This window comes from Triticum dicoccoides, chromosome 5A (genome assembly GCF_002162155.2).
Source record: "Triticum dicoccoides isolate Atlit2015 ecotype Zavitan chromosome 5A, WEW_v2.0, whole genome shotgun sequence".
NCBI classification, from domain to species: Eukaryota; Viridiplantae; Streptophyta; class Magnoliopsida; order Poales; family Poaceae; genus Triticum; species Triticum dicoccoides.
In genome coordinates, this window is record NC_041388.1 from 365272206 (window position 1) to 365293094 (window position 20889).

Here is a 20889-nt window from a genome sequence, read left to right on the forward strand (position 1 = left end):
GCATGACTCTAATATCAGCATCTCCATATTTCAAAACAATTATCAAGTATCAAACTTCTCATAGTATTCAATACACTTATATGAAAGTTTTTATTATTGCCATGTCGTTCTAAAGGACTCTCAAAATAACATAAGTGAAGCATGAGAGAACAATAGTTTCTATAAAACGAATCCACCACCGTGCTCTAAAAGATATAAGTGAAGCACTAGAGCCAAAACTATATAGCTCAAAAGATATAAGTGAAGCACATAGAGTATTCTAATAAATTTCAATTCATGTGAGTCTCTCTCAAAAAGTGTGTACAGGAATGATGATTGTTGTAAACTAAAAAGCAAAACCTCAAATCATACAAGACGCTCCAATCAAAACACATATCATGTGGTGAATAAAAGTATAGCTCCAAGTAAAGTTACCGATAGACGAAGACGAAACAGGGGATGCCTTCCGGGGCATCCCCAAGCTTAGGATTTTTGGTGTCCTTGAATTTTACCTTGGGGTGCCATGGGCATACCCAAGCTTAGGCTCTTGCCACTCTTTGTTCCATAATCCATCAAATCTTTACCCAAAACTTGAAAACTTCACAACACAAAACTGAAAATAGAAAATCTCGTGAGCTCCGTTAGCGAAGGAACACAAAACACCACTTCAAGGTACTGTAATGAACTCATTATTTATTTATATTGGTGTTAAACCTACTGTATTCCAATTTCTATATGGTTTATAAACTGTTTTACTATCCATAGATTCATCAAAATAAGCAAACAACACAAGAAAAAACAGAATCTGTCAAAACAGAACAGTCTGTAGTAATCTGTAGCTAACGCAAGTTCTGGAACCCCAAAAAATCTAAAATAAAATTCTGGACGTGAGAATTTATCTATTAATGATATGAAAAAATAATTAGCTAAATAGCACTTTCCAAATAAAAATTGAAGCAATTCTCGTGAGCGCTAAACTTTCTGTTTTTTACAGCAAGATCAAAAAGACTTTCCCCAAGTCTTCCCAACGGTTCTACTTGGCACAAACACTAATTAAGCACAAAAAAACACAACAAAAATAGAGGCTTGATAAATTATTTATTACTAAACAGGAGCAAAAAGCAAGGAATAAAAATAAAATTGGGTTGCCTCCCAACAAGTGCTATCGTTTAACGCCCCTAGCTAGGCATAAAAGCGGAGATAAATCTAGGTATTGCCATATTTGGTAGGTAATTCTTCAATGAGACACCTATAATTCTTAGGAGTTTCTTCCTTTTTATTAATTATCAAACTCCTAGGCACAAAATCAAGAAAATCATTTGTAGCAAACAGTTCCTTAATGATAGCAAAAAGATTAGGATGAACACTTATTGATTTTAAATCCGCAGTTTCCTTACTAGAGGATTCACCCTTATTTTTAGGAACATAAACAACCTTGGAAATTTTAGTAGGAGGATTTGGAGTATTTTTAACATAAGAAAAAACGGATCCCAAGTTGGTGATAATTCCGTCAAGTTTATAGATTCTAGTAGAATCTTGATCTATTCTTTCATTAACTATGGGTTTTTTTCCTCAAAAAATTTCAGAGTAACTCCCACCTTAGATCCATATTGGGTAATTTTGTTGTGGATCTTTTTATCCAAATTCTCAATCAACTCTATAGTAGCAACTTTATTCTCTATAATTTCAAGCCTTTGCATCACACGTTCCAAAGTTAACATAGTTCCATTAACCAAAAGAGGTGGTGGGCCAAACAAATCTATCATAGCATTATAAGAATCAAAAGTATGGCTACCCAAGAAATTGCCGCCGGTAACGGTATCAAGAATATATTTGTACCAAGGAGTAGTTCCTACATAAAAATTGCGGAGAAGAACGGAAGTAGATTGCTTCCTGATAGATCTACTTTGAGCATTGCAAATTCTATACCAAGCATCTTTTAGATTTTCTCCCTCCCTTTGCTTAAAATTAAGAACTTCATTTTTGGGAGACAATAGAGAAGATAGAGGACTAGACATAACGATAAGGCAAGAAATCCAACACACAAGCAAACAAGAAACGGGCAAAAGAGGCAAATAGGGAAAGAGAAGGGGAACAGATAGAGAGGGCGAATAAAACGGCAAGGGTGATGTGGGGGAGAGGAAAATGAGAGGCAAATGGCAAATAATGTAATGCGAGGGATAAGAGTTTGTGATGGGTACTTGGTATGTTTTGACTTGGTAATGGCGCCAGAAATGACTCATTGTGGGATTCAAATCTTGACTTGACCTGGCGCGAATCTCCCCGGCAACAGCGCTAGAAATCCTTCTTGCTACCTCTTGAGCACTGCGTTGGTTTTCCCTTCAAGAGGAAAGGGTGATGCAGCAAAGTAGCATAAGTATTTCCCTTAGTTTTTGAGAACCAAGGTATCAACCCAGTAGGAGATCAAGCTCAAGTTCCACGCACCTACACAAACAAATAAGAACCTCACAAGCAACGCGATAAAGGGGTTGTCAAGCCCTTCACGGTCACTTACGAGAGTGAGATCTGATAGATATGATAAGATAATATTTTTGGTATTTTTATGATAAAGAGAAATAAAGATGCAAAGTAAAATAAACGGCAAAGGAAATAACGAAGTATTGTAAGATTAATATGATGGAAGATAGACCCGGGGCCATAGGTTTCACTAGTGGCTTCTCTCAAGAGCATAAGTATTACGGTGGGTAAATAAATTACTATCGAGAAATTGATAGAAAAGTGAATACTTATGAGAATATCTAGGTATGATCATGTATATAGGCATCACGTCCGAGACAAGTAGTCCGAAATGATTCTGCATCTACTACTATTACTCCACACATCGACTGCTATCCAGCATGCATCTAGAGTATTAAGTTCATAAGAATAGAGTAATGCTTTAAGGACGATGACATGATGTAGAGGGATAAACTCATGCAATATGATATAAACCCCATCTTTTTATCCTCGATGGCAACAATACAATACGTGTCGGTTCCCTTTCTTTCAATGGGATCGAGCACTGCAAGATTGAACCCAAAGCTAAGCACTTATCCCATTGCTAGAAAGATCAATCTAGTAGGCCACACCAAACTGATAATTCGAAGAGACTTGCAAAGATAAACCAATCATACATAAAAGAATTCAGAGGAGAATCAAATATTGTTCATATATAATCTGGATCATAAACCCACAATTCATCGGATCTCGACAAACACACCGCAAAAGAAGATTACATCGAATAGATCTCCAATAAGATCGAGGAGAACTTTGTATTGAGATCCAAAGAAAGAGAAGAAGCCATCTAGCTAATAACTATGGACCCGTAGGTCTGAAGTAAACTACTCACACATCACCGGAGAGGCCATGGAGTTGATGTAGAGGCCCTCCGTGATCAATGCCCCCTCCGGCGGAGCTCCGAAAAAGGCACCGAGATGGGACCTCTCGAGTACAGAAGGTTGAGGCGGTGGAATTAGGTTTTCGTGGTGCTCCTGGATGTTTGGGGGGTACGTGGATATATATATGAGGAAGAATTATGTCGTTGGAGCAACGGAGGGCCCACGAGGGTGGAGGGCGCGCCCCCCTGCCTCATGCCTTCCTCCCTTGTTTCTTGACGGCCACTCCAAGTCTCCCAGATCACGTTTGTTGAGAAAATCACGTTCCCGAAGGTTTCATTCCGTTTGGACTCCGTTTGATATTCCTTTTCTTCAAAACCCTAAAATGGGCTGGGGTTCCGGTTAGTAGGTTAGTCCCAAAAATGATATAAAAGTGTAAAATAAAGCCCATTAACATCCAAAATAGATAATATAATAGAATGGAGGAATCAAAAATTATAGATACGTTGGAGACGTATCAATCCGCTACGACCGAGGCAGATGGTTGAGCTTCCAGGCGCAGTTAATACACACCATTACGGCGCCGTAAAATGTGGGATCGTGGGGGCAGTGGGAGTAGTTAATCCCACGACCGCCATGTTCTCGCCCCCTTTCTTCATCAAACGCGGCGGCTGCCCCTGATGGCAGTTAGAACTACGTTGGTATTTCCCCGAAGACGGAGGGATGATGTAGCACATCGACGGTAGAGTATTTCCCTCAGTTATGAAACTAAGGTATCGAACCAGTAGGAGAACCAAGCAACACAACGTAAACAGTCCCTGCACACAAATAACAACACCTCGCAACCCGATGAGTTAAAGAGGTTGTCAATCCCTTTCGTGTAACGGCACCAGAAATTGGCGTGTGATGGGAGAAAGTTGTAAATATTGATAGATCAAATGCCAAATAAAATAAATTGCAGCAAGGTATTTTTGGATTTTTGGTTTAATAGATCTGCAAATAAAAGCAAGGAAAAAGTGGATCGCAAAGGCAAATATATGAGAAATAAGATCTGGGGGCCATAGGTTTCACTAGTGGCTTCTCTCGAGAAAAATAGCAAACGGTGGGTAAACAAATTACTGTTGGGCAATTGATAGAACATCAAATAATTATGACGATATCCAGGCAATGATCATTACATGGGGATCTTGTCCAATATTAGTAGACCGACTCCTACCTTCATCTACTAGAATTACTCCACACATCAACCGCTATCCAGCATGCATCTACTGTACTAAGTTCATGGATAAATGGAGTAATGCAATACGAATGATGACATGATGTAGACAAGATCCATTTATCTATATGGCGGTAGATATAGATCTCATCTTTTTATCCTTAGTCACAATGATACATACGTGTCGGTTCCCTTTCTGTCACTGGGATCAAGCATCGTAAGATCGAACCCCTACTGGGCACCTCTTCCCATTTCAAGATAAATAGATCGAGTTGGCCAAACAAAACCCAAATATTGGAGAAGAAATACGAGGCTATAAGGGTTCATGCATAAAAGAGATCAAAGAAACTCAAATACTTTCATGGATATAAAAACATATATCTGATCATAAACTCAAAGTTCATCGATCCCAACAAACACACCGCAAAAGATTTACATCATATGGATCTCCAAGAGACCATTGTATTAAGGATCAAGAGAAAGAGAGATGAAGCCATCTAGCTACTACCTACGGACCCGAAGGTCTACAAAGAAATACTCACGCATCATCGAAGAGGCACCAATGGAAGTGGTGAACCCCTCCGTGATGGTGTTTTTAGATTGCATCTGGTGTTTCTGGACTCTGCGGCAGCTGGATGAATATTTTGTCTACTCCCCTAGGGTTTGAAGGAAATATGCCCTAGAGGCAATAATGAAGTTGTTATTTATATTTCCTTATATCATGATAAATGTTTATTATTCATGCTAGAATTGTATTAACCGGAAACTTAGTACACGTGAGAATACATAGACAAACAAAGTGTCACTAGTTTGCCTCTACTTGACTAGCTCGTTGAATCAATGATGGTTATGTTTCCTAACCATAGACATGAGTTGTCATTTGATTAACGGGATCACATCATTAGAGAATGATGTGATTGACTTGACCCATCCGTTAGCTTAGCACGATGATCATTTAGTTTGTTGCTATTACTTTGTCCATAACTATACATGTTCCTATAACTATGAGATCATGCAATTCCCGAATACCGGAGGAACACTTTGTGTGCTACCAAATGTCACAACGTAACTTGGGTATTATAAAGGTGCACTACAGGTGTCTCCGATGGTGTTTGTTGAGTTGGCATGGATCAAGATTACGAGTTGTCACTCCGATTGTCGGAGAGGTATCTCTGGGCCCTCTCGGTAATGTAGATCACAATAAGCCTTGCAAGAAATGTAGCTAATGAGTTATTTATGGGATGTAGCATTACGAAACGAGTAAAGAGACTTTCCGGTAACGAGATTGAACTAGGTATTGAGATACCGACGATCGAATCTCTGGCAAGTAACGTACCGATGACAAAGGGAACAACGTATGTTGTTATGCGGTTTGACCGATAAAGATCTTTGTAGAATATGTAGGGACCAATATGAGCATCCAGGTTCTTCTATTGGTTATTGATCGGAGATGAGTCTCGGTCATGTCTACATAGTTCTCGAACCCGTAGGGTCCGCATGCTTAACGTTTGGTGGCGATCAATATTACGAGTTTTATGTGTTTTTATGTACCGAAGGTAGTTAGGAGTCTCAGATATGATCACGGACATGACGAGGAGTCTTGAAATGGTCGAGACATAAAGATCAATATATTGGATAGCTATATTCGGACAGCGGAAGTGTTTCGGGTGATTTCGGAGAAAACCGGAGTGCCGGATGGGTTACCGGAACCCCCCGAGGAAGTATTGGGCCTTAGTGGGCCTTCGGGGACAGAGAGGACAGCAGTGCAAGAGGTGGAGCCCCCCCCCCAAGGGGAGTCCAAATAGGACTAGGGGAGGGGGCACAGCCCTCTCCCTCTCTTTCCTTCCCCCTTCCTCCTTCCTAGTAGGACTAGGAAATGATGAATCCTACTCCTACTAGGAGGAGGATTCCTCCTCTCCTTGGGCGCCACTAGGGCCGGCCGGCCTCCCCCCTTGCTCCTTTATATACGGGGTCAGGGGGCACCCTAGAACACACAAGTTGATCATTGATCTTTAGCCGTGTGCGGTGCCCCCCTCCACCATAATCCACCTCGGTAATATCGTATCGGTGCTTAGGCGAAGCCCTGTTTCGGTAGCAACATCATCACCGTCATCACACCGTCGTGCTGATGAAGCTATCCTTCGAAGCTCTACTGGATCGTGAGTTCGCGGGATGTCACCGAGCCGAACATGTGTAGATCGCGGAGGTGCCGTATCTTCGGTACTATATCGGTCGATCGTGAAGACGTACGACTACATCAACCGCGTTGCCATAATGCTTCCACTTACGGTCTACGAGGGTACGTAGACGATACTCTCCCCTCTCGTTGCTATGCATCACCATGATCTTGCGTGTGCGTAGGATATTTTTTGAAATTACTGCGTACCCCAACAGTGGCATCCGAGCCAGGTTTATGCGTAGATGTTATATGCATGAGTAGAACACAAAGGAGTTGTGGGCGTGGGTATATACATATTGCTTGCCATCACTAGTTGATTCTTGATTCAGCGGCATTGTTGGATGAAGCGGCCCAGACCGACAACGCGTACACTTATGCGAGACTGGTTCTACCGACGTGCTTCGCATACAGGTGGCTAGTGGGTGTATGTTTCTCCAGCTTTAGTTGAATCATATTCAATGAACAGGGTTCTTTCGGAAGATCGAAAATCAATCACTATACCGTGTTGTGGTTTTTGATGGTAAGAACGGTTCTTGCTCAGCCCATAGCAGCCACGTAAAACTTGCAACAACAAAGTAGAGGACGTCTAACTTGTTTTTGCAGGGCATGTTGTGATGTGATATGGTCAAGACATGATGCTAAATTTTATTTTATGAGATGATAATGTTTTGTAACACAGTTATCGGCAACTGGCAGGAGCCATATGGCTGTTGCTTTATTGTATGAAATGCAATCACCATGTAATGGCTTTACTTTATCACTAAGTGGTAGCGATAGTCATAGAAGCAATAGTTGGCGAGACGACAAAGATGCTTCGATGGAGAACAAGGTGTCAAGCCGGTGACGATGGTGATCATGACGGTGCTTTGGAGATGGAGGTCAAAAGCACAAGATGATGATGGCCATATCATATCACTTATATTGATTGCATGTGATGTTTATCCTTTATGCATCTTATTTTGCTTAGATCGGCGGTAGCATTATAAGATGATCTCTCACTAAATTTCAAGGTGTAAGTGTTCTCCCTGAGTATGCACCGTTGCTATAGTTCGTCGTGCCGAGGCGCCACATGATAATCGGGTGAGATAAGCTCTACATTCACATACAATGGGTGCAAGCCAGTTTTGCACACGCGGAATACTCGGGTTAAACTTGACGAGCCTAGCATATGCAGATATGGCCTCAGAACACTGGAGATCGAAAGGTCGAGCGTGAATCATATAGTAGATATGATCAACATAGTGATGTTCACAATTCAAAACTACTCCATCTCACATGATGATCGGACATGGTTTAGTTGATATGGATCACGTGATCATTTAGATGATTAGAGATATATCTATCTAAGTGGGAGTTCTTAAGTAATTTGATTAATTGAACTTTAATTTATCATGAACTTAGTACCTGATAGTATTTTGCATGTCTATATTGTTGTAGATAGATGGCCTGTGTTGTTGTTCTGTTGAATTTTAATGCGTTCCTAGAGAAAGCTAAGTTGAAAGATGATGGTAGCAAATACACGGACTGGGTCCGTAACTTGAGGATTATCCTCATTGCTGCACAAAATAATTACATCCTGGAAGCACCGCTAGGTGACAAACCCGCTGCAGGAGCAACGCCAGATGTTGTGAACACCTGGCAGAGCAAAGCTGATGACTACTCGATAGTTCAGTGTGCCATGCTTTACGACTTAGAACCGGGACTTCAACAATGTTTTGAACGTCATGGAGCATATGAGATGTTCCAGGAGTTGAAGTTAATATTTCAAGCAAATGCCCGGATTGAGAGATATGAAGTCTCCAATAGGTTCTACAACTGCAAGATGGAGAAGAATAGTTCTGTCAGTGAACATATACTCGGAATGTCTGGGTACCACAACCACTTGACTCAACTGGGAGTTAATCTTCCTGATGATAGTGTCATTGACAGAGTTCTTCAATCACTGCCACCAAGCTACAAGAGCTTCATGATGAACTATAATATGCAAGGGATGGATAAGACGATTCCTGAGCTCTTCGCAATGCTAAAGGCTGCGGAGGTAGAAATCAAGAAGGAGCATCAAGTGTTGATGGTCAACAAGACCACCAGTTTCAAGAAAAAGGGTAAAGAGAAGAAGGGGAACTTCAAGAAGAACAGCAAGCCAGTTGCTGCTCAAGTGGAGAAACCCATGTCTGGACCTAAGCCTGAGGCTGAGTGCTTCTACTGCAAAGGAATTGGTCACTAGAAGCGGAACTGCCCCAAGTATTTGGCGGAGAAGAAGGATGGCAAAGTGAAAGGTATATTTTATATACATGTTATTGATGTGTATCTTACTAATGCTCGCAGTAGTGCCTGGGTATTTGATACTTGTTCAGTTGCTAACATTTGCAACTCGAAACAGGGGCTACGGATTAAGCGAAGATTGGCTAAGGGCGAGGTGACAATGCGTGTGGGAAATGGTTCCAAAGTCGATGTGATCACCGTCGGCACGCTACCTCTACATCTACCTTCGGGATTAGTATTAGAGCTAAATAATTGCTATTTGGTGCCAGCGTTGAGCATGAACATTATACTTGGATCTTGTTTGATGCAAGACGGTTATTCATTTAAATCAGAGAATAATGGTTGTTATATTTATATGAGTAATATCTTTTATGGTCATGCACCCCTGATGAGTGGTATATTTTTACTAAATATTGATAGTAGTGATACACATGTTCATAGTACTGAAGCCAAAAGATGCAGAGTTGATAATGATAGTGCAACTTATTTGTGGCACTGCCATTTAGGTCATATTGGTGTAAAGCGCATGAAGAAACTCCATTCTGATGGACTTCTGGAATCACTTGATTATGAATCACTTGGTACTTGTGAACCATACCTCATGGGCAAGATGACTAAAACTCCGTTCTCTGGAACAATGGAGCGAGCAACAGAGTTATTGGAAATCATACATATTGATGTATCTGGTCCAATGAACATTGAAGTTCACGGCAGATATCATTATTTTCTCACCTTCACAGATGATTTGAGAAGATATGGGTATATTTAATTAATGAAACATAAGTCTGAAACATTTGAAAAGTTCAAAGAATTTCAGAGTGAAGTGGAAAATCATTGCAACAAGATAATCAAGTTTCTACGATCTGATCGTGGAGGCGAATATTTGAGTTATGAGTTCGGACTTCATTTGAAACAATGTGGAATAGTTTCGCAACTCACGCCACCTGGAACACCACAGCGTAATGGTATGTCCGAACATCGTAATCGTACTTTACTAGATATGGTGTGATCAATGATGTCTCTCACTGATTTACCGCTATCGTTTTGGGTTACGCTTTAGAGACATCTGCATTCACGTTAAATAGGGCACCATCTAAATTCGTCGATACGACACCTTATGAACTACGGTTTGGCAAGAAACCCAAGTTATCGTTTCTTAAAGTTTGGGGCTGCGATGCTTATGTGAAAAAGATTCAACCTGATAAGCTCGAACCCAAATCGGAGAAATGTGTCTTCATAGGATAACCAAAGGAGACTGTTGGGTACACCTTCTATCACAGATCCGAAGTCAAGATATTCGTTGCTAAGAATGGATCCTTTCTAGAGAAGGAGTTTCTCTCTAAAAAAGTGAGTGGGAGGAAAGTAGAACTTGACGAGGTAATTGTACCTTCTCCATTATTGGAAAGTAGTTCATCACTGAAATCAGTTCCGGTGATTCCTTCACCAGTAAGTGAGGAAGCTAATGATGATAATGAAACTTCTGATCAAGTTACTATCGAACCTCGTAGGACAACCAGAGTAAGATCCGCACCAGAGTGGTACGATAATCCTGTTCTGGAAGTCATGTTACTTGACCATGACAAACTTACGAACTATGAGGAAGCGATGATGAGCCCAGATTCCGCAAAATGGCTTGAGGCCATGAAATCTAAGATGGGATCCATGTATGAGAACAAAGTATGGACTTTGGTTGACTTGCCCGATGATCGGCAGGCCATAGAGAATAAATGGATCTTCAAGAAGAAGACTGACACCGACGGTAATGTTACTGTCTACAAAGCTCAATTTGTTGCAAAAGGTTTTCGACAAGTTCAAGGAGTTGACTACGATGAGACCTTCTCACCCATAGCAATGCTTAAGTCCGTCCAAATCATGTTAGCAATTGCCACATTTTACGTTTATGAAATTTGGAAAATGGATGTCAAAACTGCATTCCTTATTGGATACCTTAAAGAAGAGCTGTATATGATGCAACCAGAAGGTTTTGTCGATCCAAAAGGTGCTAACAAAGTGTGCAAGCTCCAGCGATCCATTTATGGACTGGTGCAAGCCTCTCGGAGTTGGAATATACACTTTGATAGTGTGATCAAAGCATATGGTTTTGTACAGACTTCGGGAGAAGCCCGTATTTACAAGAAAGTGAGTGGGAGCTTCGTATCATTTCTGATATTATATGTAGATGACATATTGTTGATCGGAAATGATACTGAATTTCTGAATAGCATAAAAGGATACTTGAATAAGAATTTTTCAATGAAAGACCTCGGAGAAGCTGCTTATATATTGGTCATCACGATCTATAGAGATAGATCAAGACGCTTGATTGGACTTCCACAAAGCACATACCTTGATAAAGTTTTGAAGAAGTTCAAAATGGATCAGGAAAAGAAAGGGTTCTTGCCTGTATTACAAGGTGCGAAGTTGAGTCAGACTCAATGCTCGACCACTGCAGAAGATAGAGAGAAAATGAAAGGTGTTCCCTATGCTTTAGCCATAGGCTCTATCATGTATGCAATGCTGTGTACCTGACCTGATGTGTGCCTTGCTATAAGTTTAGCAGGGAGGTACCAAAGTAATCCAGGAGTGGATCACTGGATAGCGGTCAAGAACATCCTGAAATACCTGAAAAGGACTAAGGATATGTTTCTTGTATATGGAGGTGACAAAGAGCTCATCGTAAACGGTTACGTCGATGCAAGCTTTGACACTGATCCGGATGACTCTAAGTCACAAACCGGATACGTTTTTTTATTAAATGGTGGAGCTGTCAGTTGGTGCAGTTCCAAGCAGAGCGCCGTGGAGGGATCTACGTGTGAAGCGGAATACATGGCTGCTTTGGAAGCAGCAAATGAAGGAGTCTTGATGAAGGAGTTCATATCCGATCTAGGTGTCATACCTAGTGCATCGGGTCCAATGAAAATCTTTTGTGATAATACTGGTGCAATTTCCTTGGCAAAAGAATCCAGATTTCACAAGAGAACCAAGCACATCAAGAGACGCTTCAATTCCATCCGCAATCAAGTCAAGGAGGGATAGATATTTGCAAGATACATACGGATCTGAATGTCGTAGACCCATTGACTAAGCCTCTCTCACGAGCAAAACATGATCAGCACCAAGACTACATGGGTGTTAGAATCATTACAATGTAATCTAGATTATTGACTCTAGTGCAAGTGGGAGACTGAAGGAAATATGCCCTAGAGGCAATAATAAAGTTGTTATTTATATTTCCTTATATCATGATAAATGTTTATTATTCATGCTAGAATTGTATTAACCGGAAACTTAGTACATGTGTGAATACATAGATAAACAAAGTGTCACTAGTTTGCCTCTGCTTGACTAGCTCGTTGAATCAATGATGGTTATGTTTCCTAACCATAGACATGAGTTGTCATTTTATTAACGGGATCACATCATTAGAGAATGATGTGATTGACTTGACCCATCCATTAGCTTAGCACGATGATCGTTTTGTTTGTTGCTATTGCTTTCTCCATAACTATACATGTTCCTATAACTATGAGATCATGCAACTCCCGAATACCGGAGGAACACTTTGTGTGCTACCAAACGTCACAACATAACTGGGTGATTATAAAGGTGCTCTACAGGTGTCTCCGATGGTGTTTGTTGAGTTGGCATGGATCAAGATTAGGATTTTTCACTCCGATTGTCAGAGAGGTATCTCTGGCCCTCTCGGTAATGTACATCACAATAAGCCTTGCAAGGAATGCAGCTAATGAGTTAGTTACGAGATGTAGCATTACAGAATGTGTAAAGAGACTTGCCGGTAACGAGATTGAACTAGGTATTGAGATACCGACGATTGAATCTCGGGCAAGTAACGTACCGATGACAAAGGGAACAACGTATGTTGTTATGCGGTTTGACCAATAAAGATCTTTGTAGAATATGTAGTAACCAATATGAGCATCCAGGTTCTGCTATTGGTTATTTACCGGAGATGAGTCTCGGTCATGTCTACTTAGTTCTTGAACTCGTAGGGTCCGCATGCTTAACATTCGGTGACGATCGGTATTATGAGTTTTATGTTTTTTGATGTACCAAAGGTAGTTCGGAGTCCCGGATATGATCACGGACATGACAAGGAGTCTTGAAATGGTCGAGACATAAAGATCGATATATTGGACGGCTATATTCGGACACCGGAAGTGTTCCGGGTGATTTCAGTGAAAAACGGAGAGCTGGAGGGGTTATCGGAACCCCCTGGGGCGCGGCCCCTCTTTCCCTCTCCCTCTCCCTCTCTTTCCTTCCCCCTTCCTCCTTCCTAGTAGGTCTAGGAAAGGATGGATCCTACTCCTACTAGGAGGAGGATTCCTCCTCTCCTTGGGCGCCACTAGGGCCGTCCGGCCTTCCCCCTTGCTCCTTTATATACGGGAGCAGGGGGCACCCTAGAAAACACAAGTTGATCATTGATCTTTAGCCGTGTACGGTGCCCCCTCCACCATAATCCACCTCGGTAATATCGTAGCGGTGCTTAGGCGAAGCCCTGTTCCGGTAGCAACATCATCACCATCATCACGCTGTCGTGCTGACGGAGCTCTCCCTCGAAGCTCTACTGGATCGTGAGTTCATGGGACGTCACCGAGCCGAACGTGTGCAGATCGCGGAGGTGCCATATCTTTGGTACTAGATCGGTCGATCGTGAAGACGTACGACTACATCAACCACATTGTCATAATGCTTCCTCTTACGGTCTACGAGGGTACATAGACGATACTCTCCCCTCTCGTTGCTATGCATCACCATGATCTTGCGTGTGCGTAGGAATTTTTTTTAAATTACTGCATTCCCCAACAGGGTTTTGGGAATATTTTGGTATTTATAGAGCAAAGAGGCGGTCCTGGGGCACCCGAGGTGGGCACAACCCACCTGGGCATTCTATAAAAAATTATAGATACATTGGAGACGTATCAGCATCCCCAAGCTTAACTCCTACTCGTCCTCGAGTAGGTAAGTGATAAAAACAGAATTTTTGATGTGGAGTGATGTTCATCAAGTCATATCATATGCTTTTCTTTATAGAATGGACATTTGGACTTTTATGTGATTCAAAGAAATAGTCTAGTTTTGACATAATAATTTAGATACTCAAGCATATCAACAAGCAACCATGTCTTTCAAAATATCAATGCTAAAATAAGTTATCCCTAGCCCATCATGCTCAAACATTGATGCATTCATGAAACACACTCGAATATTAACTACACCCAATACTTGCGGACGATCATATTGCCTCCTAGTTGGTGCTTTTTATAAGAGAAGGTGGAGACTCAAATTTCAAAATAAAAATTGCATAAAGTAAAAGAAAGTCCCTTCATAGAGGGAAGTAGGGATTTGTAGAGGTGCCAGAACTCAAAGCGAAAAATTTGAGATAAAAACATTTTGGGAGGTGTATCCATCCCACCAACAAAAACGACTTAGAGTTCTGAACACTTTCCATGCTAGATATGCCATAGGCGGTTACCAAACAGAAAATAAAGTAGGCCGGGTTCAGCTTGATCTCATGGTAGCCGGAATAGGCATCAAGAAAAGACAGCAGCTTGCACCCGGTCGTGGAGTCTATCACTTGATCAATCCGGGGCAGAGCAAATGGATCTTTGGGGCAGGCTTTGTTGAGGCTAGTTTAGTCGATACACATGCGCCACTTGTTATTCTTCTTCAGTACGAGGACTGGGTTGGCAAGCCATTCTGGAAAGAACACTTCCATAATGAATTCGGTTGCTAGGAGTCGGGCTATCTCTTCACCAACAATTCTTCTTTTTTCTTCTGACAGACGATGGAGGGGATGCTTGACTGGTTTTGCATCTGATCTGACATGTAGCTTGTGCTCGGCGAAATCCGTCGGAACACTAGCATGTCCTTACACTACAAAAAAATGCACTTCCATGATGATTCGTGTTTGTCATAGTAGGTCACTTTTTCTGTCATGCATGTGCATCCATGACAAATTTATGACAGAATCAAGATAGTCATACCAGTGATGTCGTAGAAGTGTTCCATGACATTACCAAAATTATCATCACGGAAGTGTCCACTTCCATGATGATAAATCACGCGTCACAAAAGTGCTTTCGTCAAGGGCGATCGACACGTGGCATCCACTGTAACGGAACACCGTTAAACTATCGGGCCCGGTTTTGGATCAGATAACCCATTAACAGCCCCGACCAATGGGGATTTTCCACGTGTAAAATCATCATTGGCTGGAGGGATCACGTGTAGGCTCGCCGTTGGGACAGATGTCATCCACTCATTGGACCCAAAGCGCCTATGATATGTCAACACGTGGCACGGCCCAACATAGGCCCATTCCTGTGAAAAGGCTGGCTTGTTCGTTAACGGCATGTTCGCATATAGCCCATTTACAACCCGCTAACCCAGGGCCCATTTACGGCCTATACGAATTAGGCCCAGTAGTGTCATCTGGGCCGTCCAATATAATTCCAGACCATTTTAACTTCCGGCCCATGTATGGCCCATGACATCTTTCGGCCCATGTGAGGCCCTTAGTAACCCTCGGTCCATTAACGGCCCGTGGTAAAACTAGCCCATAATGAACAGTGTATCACTTTATACCCATTAACGGCCCATTATTCCGTTGGGCCGTTTCCAGCCCATGTTATCTTTCGGCCTTCTCAAGGCCCATTTATTCTTGTGCTCATTTCCAGCATTCGTTTACTTTCGGCCCGTTACTGTCATTTTCTACTTGTGGGCCAAATTCAGCCCGTGGTTACAGTCAGCCCGTTTGTGGCCCGTTAATACGTTGGGCCGTTCTCATAGCGTCATCAAATACGGCCGATTGACGATGGCCCATTATGGTCGGCCCATGAATGGACGATTTCAACTCTAGCCCATTTACGGCCATAATGTGGTCTGTAATTGGCCCATGTTTGGCCAACCGATGATACGGCCCGTAGAAGGCCCATTGATGATACGGCCCGTAGAAGGCCCATTGTGTCTACGGCCTGTATAAGGCCCATTGTTTCTATGCCCCGTAGAAGGCCCATTGTTTCTACGACCCTTAGAAGGCCCATTGTTTCTACGGCCCGTAGGAGGCCCATGTTAACTACAGTAAATATGTAGCCCATGGTTAAGGTGGCCTATTTTTAAAAAATAGGCTATTGTGGCCACTAGCAAACCACGGAAAAAGAACTGCACTGACTACAAGAAAACAAATAAACAAGACAATATGGAAACAAATAGGCAAGCAACTTACACTAGGCTATCACGACTATTACACATATTACATCCATTGGGCATCAAAGTTCGCCACCAGTGCAAATATAGGGAACAAAGCAGCATATAAACGCCGCAACAAAACAAGTCCAGAACTGAAACCACTTAAGAAGAGCTCAAGAAACAATATCCTGGGTACCCATAATGCTGGCAAGATGCTTAGCAAGCTTATTAACTTTCTCTTGTTTGGCGCTTAAATCCTCCAGTACTTGCTGTTGCACCAGAAAGTATGCATCTGAATTCTGCAGGGACTTCCTCAGTCCTTCGGCTTCCTGTCGCATAACATCTGATCGATGTCTTTCAACTTGAAGTTGAGACTCAAGAAGCCGAACTGAATTAAGCAGCAAGTTCGAAGAGCTGGTGCCAGCAGTAGTAGCCAGTAACTCGAACACTACATCAAGACATGACTTTGGGGTTGTCTCAGTGTCTTCAATATAGTTTTTATCAGCTTTCTTGGAGACCAACAGGGATGTCTCACTATCTTGAACCTTATCTGCAATACTTCCTGTACCATTGCATAACTTGGTACTCTTCTCCAAAATTTTATCCGCATTCTAAAAGAGAAACAAACAAACACATCACAAGTTAACAATGTAGTATATGAAACTCATTTTGGTAAACCAATTCGGTAGTAAGGTGGACAGGATAACAGCATGAAACAAACATATATCTACATAGTATGGTCACTGTATGGTCTATATCATTCTAGTTTATGTTGCCAAATCAAGATAGATACAGTTTGAATCATATCTATTTAAGATAAAGCAGCTTAGACAGAATATATGTGTGGGAAACTACACAACAATAACAACACTTGTAAGGTGCATGGCATGAGAATATAACTGTTTATTCAATTGAAACTGAAATCAACATAGAGCAAGTTACAACAGCAAACACGTTAAAGAAACAGGTTTAAAACATACCTATTGCGCCATTGGAGTTTCAATTGCATCCTTCAAATTTGAAATTAGTTGGTATGAGTAAATACAATGATGCAAGAGCAAAGTAGTATGAACCATAGCTACGGAACCTGACCTGAGAACAATTCTTCTTCTGCTTTAAGCGTTGACTTGGGGGTCAGAGTGGTGGTCCTCGTGCTTTGGGCACTGCAGTTGCCTTACTAACTGCTCGTGTTTGGGTGCTCTGTGGTAGAGACGGTGCTGTGTCAACGGGAACTGGGTTACTATCTGCTAGGGTTGGGGTTAGAAGGGGTGTAGCTGGTTCTCTGTCCAACTCGGTAGGGATACAATTTGCATGAGTCTGGGTTATGTGTGGTGGGGCTGGTTCTTGGGCAAGTACAACCGTGGTTCTATCTCCATCGACAGGTAGCACAATCTTTTCTGAAGACCGCGTTTTTACTCCCATAGATACTGCCATCACCCCCTCCAATTGAAATGGCCAATAAACAAGAAAAGTAATTGAATGTACAGACATTGTAAGATAGACAGGTGCAATGGATAGTAGGGAAGAAAATAGGGCATGAAATAATTCACATTTATGTTGTCTAACCAAATAGAATAGAAGGACATAATTTCACATATATGATGGCTAATTAAACAAGATAGCATGACACAATTTCACATGTATGATGGCCAACTAAGCAGGATAGAATGACATACTTCAAAATATGATGACTATGTAAATAGGATGACATGATATAACTATACGATGTGTCTATTAAAGTGGTTGGCATGCCATAAATCACAAACATGCCATCGATGGAAACATGATGTCATGATATAATTCACGGATAGAATGACATAATTCAAAAATATGATGACTATGTGAACAAGATGAGATGATGTAACTATATTATATCTTTAGAAAATGGGTTGGCATGCCATAATTCAGAAACATGTTGTCTATGTAAACATCATGGCATGATATAATTCAAATATATGATTTATATACTATGGATGTGAGCAGAGGGCAATCACATATATGATGTGTCAACTAAGGAGATGGCATTCAATATCGTGTATATGATGTAAAAATTAAGCATTGCAATACAACATATGCATGATATGAGTAATATAACCCTACCAAGTTTGAGCATACACCTCAGGGGGATAATAGGACCGGTCATCTGCCTCTGAATCCTCCTCTGAAGAGCTATCTGTAACCAGCAAGATATCTGCTTCACCAGGTAGCATTGTCTGCTCTGAAGACCTTGTTTTCACTCCAGATTTCTCCATCACCAATTCAAATGGCTGATGCACAGGAAGAGCAGTTGAATATACAAACATTGTCGACAAAAGCAATGAGAAATACAAAAAAAAGGACGGCATGATATAATTCACATATATGACGCTTGGCTAAACAGCATGGCATTGCATAATTCACATATATAATTGCCTTGCAACAAGATAGCATTGCATAATTCATATATATAATGTCTTGCAACAAGATGGCATTGCATAATTCACATATATGGTAATTAGACACTAAACAGGTGGCATTCACACAAAGCATGTCTAAACTAAGCAAATGACATAGCAATGCAAGATACCATACACACAACATGAGCAACATAACCCTGCCAAGTTAGAGCATGCACCTCGGGGGGCGGGGGGGATAGGACTGGTCATCTTTCTCTGAATCCTCCTTTGAGGAGCTATCTGTAACTAGCAAGACATGTGCTTCATCAGATAGCATTGTCTGCTCTAAAGGCCTTGTTTCCACTCCAGATTTTTTCCATGACCGTGTCGAATGGCTGATGCATAGGAAGAGTAATTAAATGTACTAAAATTGTTGACAAATTTAACACATAATAAAAAATGATGTCATGATATAATTCACATATAAGATGACTGGCTAACCAGGGTGGCATTGCAAAATTCACATATACGATGCCTGGCAAAACAAGATGGCATTGCATGATTCACATATACGATAAAGAAACTAAACATATGGCATTGACAGAAAGCATGTCTAAACTAAGCAGATGACATCTTTCATGTATACAGTAAGCAATGCAAGGCACCATATGCATGATATTACCAACATCAGCATGCCAAGTTAGAGTGAAGACCTCATGGGGTAAATAGGAGTGGTCTTCTGCTTCTGAACCCCCCTCAGAACTGTTATCTTCCTCTTGATTATGATCCAAAATGGGTGGAGGGGGGCTGCCTTTGCGCCCACCATGGAGCAACGTCTGCATGAAATTTTATTGCCACGCAAGGCTCGTCTCTTTTGCACTACATGTCAGTTCCATTGTGTACAATAACTGACATGCATAGCAATAAAACATAGTGAGATTATGTAAGGAGTGCATGCACAAATCCAGAGTGATGGTAGAAAACTGTGGATAGACCCAAAACAAATGATAGTAGGCAGATAATAGCTTTAGTTAAAAAATACAGATAATGGCTCCTTTAATGTTTGTTTGCACACAACATGAAACTCATAGTAGACACCCAAGATTAACCAGATAGTAGACAGATAGTACTGATTACTGCCCCAATATATACCCCACAACCATTTAAAAACTCAAGTTTCAGCATAAGTTTGGACCTGACTCGGAGTCTAACAGGTGAACATGACGATAAAGTAGAATGTCCTCATATTAATCTATGCATAACGTAAGCAGACACGGAAGAGTGCGACCTCTCTTGCAGACCCGTGTAGTCCTCAAGGTCATCTGCTCAGTTGATGATGGTAATGCAGTTGTCGTGGCTGTCGGCGGTGGGGAAGAAGATCTGAGGCGGCGAAAGACAGTCCGGAGAGCGGGTCCCTGCTGTGGTGAACCCTTCCGTCACTGGAGCAGCTGAGCTAGGGTGGAACACATCACCACAGGAGCAGGAAAAACCACACAAGGTTTTCTTTGACACATATCTGTAATAGAAGTAATTGTGTAAGGGCTTGTTTGAATTTGAGGATTCTAACAATGCAGGGATAGGAAATAGATAGGAATAGGATAGGAATGCACGTGTAAAATAGAGAATTTAAAAACACAGGATTTCTGCCAATCTGGGTGTTTGGTTCACATGAATTGGATGATCACAAGATGCAAAGAAGCATGGTGAGATTAAGTCAAACCACAAGAAGTGTACAACCTCTTTGGCGAAGCCATGTCGATCTCAGCGTGATTTGGTTGGCCTGTGAGAATGCTCCGGCTGACTTGTCTCTTGGAGGAGGGGAAGAAGATCTTAGGTGTCTGGAGATGGAGCCCGAGGTACTGCTCCGCTGTGATGGAGGGTTTCGTCATTGGAGCAGCTCCGGTGAGTTGTACGACGCTGATGCTGAAGTAGGACAAGAGAGACAAGGTTAACCTGAGTGGAATTCTAATAGCATCTCCAATAGATGACGTAAAATACATAACCAGAAAGTGCTAGATGTATACATCAGCTACTCATCTCTGAACTTAACTGTCGAAACTGAATTTAACTATCGAAACTGAATTTTGCTGTCAAAACTGAATTTTATTGTCAAAACTGAACGCACTAGAGGTGAGGCTACAAGTCATTCGACTGTCTTTTTCATCTGTGGTCAGTTGATTTTGCAGCCGTTGGATACGAAATCAAGGGCCTGTAGTTCGTCTTCAACCTCCACCCCCCTGAGCCGCCAGCCACCACCGGCCAAACAGCCGCCCCCCGCCGCTCGCGGCCGGCGGTGCGCCACCCCGCCCGCCCCGAAACCACTCCCCACTGCCG